Genomic DNA, 8,104 nt, shown 5'->3' on the forward strand with positions numbered 1-8,104 from the left:
CAGTTGTTCATTTCCCCCTTTCAGTTTCCAGCAGTGTTTAATGTGACACCAAGGGGCAGATTTATCAAGGGTCGAATTTTGAAGTTAAAAATACTTCGAAATTCGACCATCGAAGTGAAATACTTCGACTTCGAATATTGGGTATCCTGCGGTCGAAGTAAAATCGTTCGACCGAATGATTAAAACCTTCGAATCTAATGATTAGAAGGATTTCCGCGATCGATTGAACGATTTTACTTCGAATTCCAAAAAATTAGAAAAATGCTCTAGAAGATACCCGTAGGCTAACATAGCACTTCGGCAGGTTTAATTTGGCGAAGTATTGAAGTTGAAGGTTTTTTAAAGATACAGTACTTTTATCGAGTGGTCAAATATTCGAACGATTTTACTTTGAATCAAAGTCGTAGTATCCTATTCGATGGTCGAAGTATCCAAAAAATTACTTCCAATTTCGAATTTTTTTGGTTCGAAAATTCCCTCTTATTCACTTTGACCCTTGATAAATCTGCCCCTAGAGTTGCCACCTTTTCTTGAAAAAAATAGCAGCCTTCCTATATATTTGCCTTTTTTCCCTATTAATAACATTGGGATCAACCACCATTTTTACCGACCAGGCCGGTAAAATACCTAGTGACACATCTGCCTTCTGATGCCCTGACACATGACGACGAGTGTTGTGCTTAAAACATGTTGTGGCAAATAAAGCACTAGCAGCTCATTTCTGCTTCTTTTTATGGCTTCTTTTTAACCTGTGAATTATTATGGGGGGGGGGTGCTTCAGAGAAGACAAGGATAGTTTTTCCTCCATTTTTGGACTTACTCATAATTCTGCTGTGGATTGGCCAGTTTTACCCAATTTCATGTTGCCCACACTGGGCTGTTGATACTATTATTTTCATGATGGGTCTGTTTAGGTGCCTGTTAAGACCAGATAGTTGTCCTGGTGGCCAAGCTTTCAAATCAGCCCTATTTGTTCCACTACTAGGAAAGGATCATCTGGTTTGGCAACCTTTATAAAAGAACATATATATTTGTGTATCGATACAGTAGCCATAGGCTTTGTATTGTTATAATCTTATACCTACAGCTCACAGCATAGGATGAAGGGGGATAGTTTTTACTGGGCCTTCCTTATTTATATTCCTTTTCTGGTGTCGGACTGGCCCACCGGGATACCAGGAAAACTCCCGGTGGGTCAGTGGGCCCTCCTGCTTCTAACCTTTTGGCCTATTTCATGGTCATTCTCTATTTCTTTATGGGAAGAAAAGGCTTAATAATGGAAGAATAGAGTATAGTATGTAGAGAAAAGAGACTAGGAGAATAAAGAGGTTGAGTGAGGAGAGGAGGTTTAAAAGTTTGGAAAGTGGGCTCTCATCCTAAGGTTTTCTGGTGGGCCCCTGGTATCCCAGCCCGACACTGGGTATACACATATTCTATATTCATGGATATGTTGGCAAAACCATGCTTAAACTAGCAGCATTGCCTCATAGGTATCAAAGAGAGCACATTGTCAGTGTACAGTAATCGCAGTGTCACTATTTCTCTTTAGTGTTCAAACAAAGGCTGACAGAGAGTGACAGAGAGTGACAGTAGATAAAAGCAGCCTGTGCTGTCTATACCTATACATTGGTGCAGTCAGACTAATACAGATTAGCAGCCTCAGTGGGCAACACTCCCATGTTAGAGGGCCATTAAATAAATATAAAGAGCTATTTAAAATGCAAAAAAAAAAGAATAAACTAAAAGGGATCTCTTCCCCAAATAAAATGCAATTCCAGGCAACATACATTCATTTAAAAAAAATGCAAAGTTTGTATATGTAACTGCAATTGAATCCAGCGGTGTTTATCCCTTTCTGTTCTTTGGTTTCGACTCTTGAAACAGTGTAGCAAAGGTCAGTTCTCTTTCAAGTTTGATAATCAGCTGGCTTCTACCACATTGCTTCAGGAGTCACAACCAGTAGTGCAGAGCATATCGAGTGTCAGACAGAGGCTGCTTTCATTTACAAACAATTTTTTATCAAATAGCTTTAAAACCTGTTAATATAATTTATTGAAAATTTGCTTAAACTTGCCCATGTGACCTTGAAAAGAACTGTTTCATTCGTCATTTCAATACATTATCTTTGCACCACTGTTTAAAATCAATATGTTTGGTTTCTTTGGCTTGCATTTTCCTAGCTCTGCGAGTAGACATGCAGTTAGCCTCTTCCCTCTGAATGTGCCCAGGCCACAGAGAAAAAGTTTAGAAGGAAAGGATTGTCCGCATGGGTGCACTCATTCACCGCTCATTGTGCCAGTAGATGTGCTGACCTGAGAGAGGTTAACAACATGGTACAGGAGTGTAACTAAAGCCAGTCAGTTCCTGTCTGCTGAATGAGAAGAGAACATTATTATAGGGTTCTGCAGCTCTGAGCAAAGTCCTTTTGTTCAAAGCTCCTGTCAGTAATGTGGATGTTCGTACATGGTTGCTGATTTTCTTATCTGTGATACCCAATTATTATTACTCTATATTTACATAGCACGACAGCTTTATTCAGCTCTATACAGGGATTGTTCATCATTTACATCTGTCTCTGCCCTGTGGAGCATGCAATTTAAAGTGGCAGCTTACCTTTTTCACATGTTAAAGAAAGGCTTATTCTTAATAACTTTTGAATTTGTCTCATTTTATATCTTATATAGTGATATACCTTCCTCTTCTGCCTCTTTGCAGATTGCAAATCTATGAGGCTACAATTTTATTGTTACTTTTTTTTTCTTATCTTTCTATTCAAGACGTCTCCTGTTCATCTTCCAGTCTATAATTCATACCTCTGCCTGGTTGCTAGGGTCAGTTGCATCCTAGCAACTGAACCTATCAGTTTCCTTATAAGAAACACAGGTAGGGGCAACTGGGCAACAGAGCAGTATTGCAACCACCCCCATTGCCTGTTCTTTAGTAAGCTGATATCTTCTTTATTGTCTTTGGGATCTTTGCCACGTCCCTGTTTTGTTTGCACACACAGCAGAGCAAGAATGCAACATTTTGCATTAAAATTCCAATTTTACTCTGCTGCAGACAACCCAGACCAGCCACAAGAATAGAAAAGCATACCACTTACCTGTCCCGTTTGTGTGGGACAGTCCTGATTTTGACAGCTCAACCCACAGTCCCAGGTTGTCCCTAGTTTCGTTTTTCATCCCCTGATGCCAGAACTTGATACAAAGTTTCTGAAACCTAACTAAAATAAGAGGCTTTTTGGCAGAGCACCCAGAACACTGAGAAGCTGCAATTCGATACATTTGTAACTACAGATAGAAGCATGTTTAACTAATTCAGAAGCTGCGACTGAAAAGAACGAAGACCGCTCACAGAGGAGGATGAGGGCCACCTGTCGAAATTTAAACACCAATGTTCTTTTTTTTTAACCTCCTGGCCACCAATGTTTTATTAACTTGGGGGTGGGAATGGCCACCATTGTCTTTGAATGTGTAGGGGGCCTGGCAACCAATGTTTTTTAACTTTTTGGGGGCTGGCCACAAATGTTTTTAACTTGTACGGATGGACCCTGGCCACCAATGTTTTCTGATGGTGGCCCTGATTGTACCTGTTTAAGATAAGCAAATCTCTTGAAAGGACTGAAAGGGCAATTTCAGCTTCATTACTGTTATAACACATAAGCCATTGCCCTAAAACTCCCATAAATGTGTTCAAAGTTTTGTCAAATGGACATGGTAATTAGGGGGTGTAGCCATAAAATGGGCTGATTTTTTTTGTCCGTCTTTTTCAAATGTTGGGAGGTATGGAACAGTACCCTGGACTGGTGCATCTTTTAGTGAACAAGAGTGCTGGCCTGGGGTCTGAGATAAGTGATTATAATCATTGGGTGTGCTGAACAAAGTGGCATTTCACTTTTCTACTCCTTTAAACAGGCCCTTTTCTGTCCTTGATTTCAAACAAGCAAATGTTTATGGCAATAAAAACAGGATGCGTATGGTTGATGTGTGGGCTTCTCTTGAGAACTGTTGGCTATGTTGTGGTGGCATCACTTGAGGCAAGAAAGCTCAGGCACCATTCCCACCACCTCTTTTTTATTGTCATTGTCAACCAGACTCCTAGTTTTGCTCTCTATATTTACAATGACTACTGACCCCACCTTGGGCAGCTGCCGTGATGCTTGTATATAAAACTCTGCATGATGTTCCAGACGGTACTGCTAGAAAAACAGCATTGTGTGCAAGAAATTGCTCCTGTAGCACAGGTTATTATATCATATTACTGTGCAAAATCCCAGATGCATAGATTTTTTTCCGAAGTAAGGCATTTTATTAGAGCTGTTTCCTGGCACTGATTTATATAATGAGCAAGGTTGTACATAATGACAGCATCATTGTATAGGAAGCTATAAATTAGGCTTCAAAGCCATCCCGCAGGAGATAGGTTTCTGTTGATTTAGCTTTATTAGGAATAGCTTTCATTGCCCCACAATTAATGGGATACTGGAATCAAAACAAGGTATTTACTTAAATCTGCTAATTTGTTATTGGAAATACGCACAACATTGTGTTTTTCTGGATAAGGTCTTTTTTTCCACCATACCTTAAAGGAGAAGGAAAGTCGTTTCACACTTGGGGGTGCCAAATGTTAGGCACCCCCAAGTGATTGTATTTACTTACCTGAAACCCCTGGCCGGTGCTCCTATCAGCAGAAAACTGCACCGGCCCGGGGTTATTCCAGCGAGCACCACGGATCGTTTTTTTGCATAATAGATTCCATTCCTGATAACCATGTTTAGCATTACATAGAAGTCTTTGGAGAAAACACAATTTAGCATTTATACTCATGTGTCTATTATTTCTAGTTCCCTTTTGTAAAATAAAGATTTTTTTTTACTATAAAATGGGTCAAAATAGACAATACAGGCGGCACTCCAGAATGGATTTGGGGGGTATATTGTAACATTAGGGTAATAGCAACGCCTTTTACGTTTCGGGAAACACTCCCTTATTAATAGGCAAAAAATTCCATTTTTTTGTGGAAGAAAAAAACTCGAATTTGTTCGAGATTTATTATACCAGAGGATGTAAAAAGTCAGAATCCAAAAATCCAGCATCTCAGACCTGCTGAGGCTCTATACAAGTCAATGGCAGAGGTCCCTATCCTATTTGGAAGTTTCTGAAGTCTGTGCTGAAATTAGCTGGAAAATCCCACTTTTTGGGCAAAAATCAAAAAAAAATTGGGCTTTTCTTAAAAAAGAAAGAAAAAATCTTTTTGGGTTTTCGTTCAATTTTACCGAGTTTGTCCCTGATCCAGGGACGTTATTTAATAATGAATAAGGTCACATTGTGGATTCTAGTTTGGTCGGAATTTTTTATTTTAAAATATAGGGAAAAAATTGGATTTTGATTTATAACCCCCAAAGAGTTGCTTTGTCAGGTATACTAAATACTCCCGTGATCAAAGTACTGGACTCACAGAGCAAAGTGCGGAATCAATTAACTTATATTTGAAAAGTTTGTTTACTATATCTTTGTCTGGGGTGATCTTTGTCTAAATTAAGTATTAGGCCTATGACACAATTTAAATGAAAACTGAAGCTAAAGAAAAGTAGAAAAGCTATACATGTTTTATTTTATGTTTTGGTTTTCTTTACCAGATCAAAGCAACCACAGTCAGGGCCGGCCTTAGGCCTATTGGACCAATTGGGCCCAATAGGGCCCCGCACCTCTGGGGGCCCCGCACCAGAGGGCAGCACAGATAATATTTCCCCCAGCACATGATGCTGCCTGGCCTGCCCCCAACTTTGGGTCCAAAGCCCATCCCCAAATCCATAGGTCTAGCCCGCCCCTAACTCTCATAGGCCCAGCTTTCCTCCAACCTTGGTAGGCCCTGCCTGCCCCCAATCCAACCAAGCCTGCTCCCAAGCTGAATCGGCCCAGCCTGCCCCAAACTAATTGGCCCAGTCCACTCTCCTATTTACTCCCTCTCTCTCTTACCCTGTGTGCCCCTATTTCATCCCTCTCACTCTCTTACCTTGTCTGCCCCTTTCCTTTCTATTTTGTGCCTGTATGCCCTTATTTTCCTAAATACTTGGTGTGTCAGTAGCCAGCAACACTTTGTCTAGGGGCCCCGCCAACATGGTCCCAATTGGGCCCCACATTTGATAGGACCAGCCCTGACCACAGTCCTATAGCTGTGAAGACTGTGCCTCTGTAAATGTCCCCAGTAGCTCCCAAGCTTTTCCACTGATTCATAGCACATACATTGGGCTCTGTCAGTTAGAGACCACAATATACAATATATAAATTATGTAAGTCACAATACAAGGCTGATTAGTAATAACTTCAGATTCTCTACATGGCAGCTCATAAACCAGGGCATTCCTAGTAGCATTCCTGGTAATCAGCTGGTAGCATCAGCTTCTATGACAAACAAATCTCATTTTCAGCTTGATGATTTGCAATGACCCATATGCATAATTGTTTGGCAGCTATCCAGACCACACTGAGCATGTGCAGTGTCACTGACACGCAAAAGATGGCCTAACAAGATAAGAAGATGGGTCGCCGCTATGGACAGTTTAAAAGCATGGATCATTACTGTTATAGAGCTGCTGATCCTCAGGGCTGGGACGGTAAGTTCAGTATGTTATATACAACACTTCTAGCCATTTTAATTGTTATGCTTTAGTTCTCCGTTAATACTCTGCTTATACTCTTCATTAATGTTAATGTCCAGCAGGATGTTGCTATATGTTTTAATTAGTTTAACATGTTTATTCTGAAAATTAGACCATATGTGTATTTTTCAATCCTGTACACATGTGGACCACCATGTAATTAAATGTTATTATTCACCCACATAATGACACCATATACTAAACCAAGAAAACAACATCTTAAAAATATTAAGAGAAATGTAAAATAACATTTGTATAATTGATGCAGAATTGGTTATTGCAAAACACAGTTTGACCCCAGCACCCCCCCAACCATCTAAAATTTGACCCTAGCTTGCTCTTGCTTTCAAATGGCAATTGTTTGTAACTTTTGGTATTATTTTCCCTGTTCTTTGTGAGCAGACATGGCAGGTATTTTCAACTGACCCTCTGCTTGAATTTCTGGCTTAGTGGAATAGACGTTAAACACAGTGGCTACTCTCTGATTATGGCCAGGCACTTTGAATTCAGTTCCTTAGACTACAGCAGTGACTTGAATGTAATCACAGCATACTTTTTTTTACAGAATGGCCACCTGCGCATCTACAAATAATTTTCTAGTGCAGTTGCAGTTCCTGCAAAACTTGGCTGCTTTTTAACTGTCCACAGCAGTGACCCATCTTCTCATCTTGTTAGGCCAGCTTTTGTGTGTCAGTGACACTGCACATGCTCAGTGTGCTCTGGATAGCTGCCAAAAAATTATGCATATGGGTCATTGCAAATCATCAAGCTGAAAATGAGATTTGTTCGTCATAGAAGCTGATGCTACTGGCTGATTACCAGGAATGCTACCTGGAAAGATTTGCGGACTTTAGCTAAATTAGCTCATAAATAATGTACTCCCTCCTCCATATGATTACGTTTTTAATGAATCTACAATAAATATCAAATTTTTAACCTTATTTTTGGCAGCCATTGTGGGGTTTTTCAGAGTGCTCAATACCCCTTTTCTTGTATTTTGCTAGGATCCCTTGTAGCCACACGATTGTGTAAGAAGCACTTGGTGACACAGTGATGAGTTCCCACCACCGATGGAATGTTAATGAAAGCAGACTGCCTGGTTCTCAGATAGTGTGCTTCTGAACATGAGTGGCCAACGTAATTTATTGTTGTGTGAAAATAAATATCAACAAACTGATGCTCTACTGCTGGAGAAACATTTTTGACTCGAAAATTTCCTTCCTAAAGTTAATTGCATACACAGCTTTTTTCCGCTCCGCTCCTACCCACCTTGTCTTATATGTGTACTGGCACATCAGCCCTTCAGCACACACACACGTTGGATTTGAAGCAAAAATGCATAGTTTAATGATCAGATCAGCATTTTCTCCACTAGTGTAGAAAATCATGTGTGTGCCACTGGCCTAAAGGTGGCCATACACAGAGAGATACGCTCGTTTAGCG

The 8,104-nt window shown here is 40.2% G+C and overlaps 1 long non-coding RNA gene across 1 annotated transcript; it reads left to right on the forward strand.

Moving 5' to 3' along the window:
* Window positions 1-6,475: 6,475 nt before the first annotated feature.
* Window positions 6,476-7,859, forward strand: LOC121402070. The gene is made up of 2 exons (XR_005966513.1): window positions 6,476-6,616; window positions 7,666-7,859. It is a non-coding gene; the product is annotated as an uncharacterized LOC121402070 (long non-coding RNA).
* Window positions 7,860-8,104: the final 245 nt, after the last annotated feature.

This window comes from Xenopus laevis, chromosome 3S (genome assembly GCF_017654675.1).
Source record: "Xenopus laevis strain J_2021 chromosome 3S, Xenopus_laevis_v10.1, whole genome shotgun sequence".
NCBI classification, from domain to species: domain Eukaryota; kingdom Metazoa; phylum Chordata; class Amphibia; order Anura; family Pipidae; genus Xenopus; species Xenopus laevis.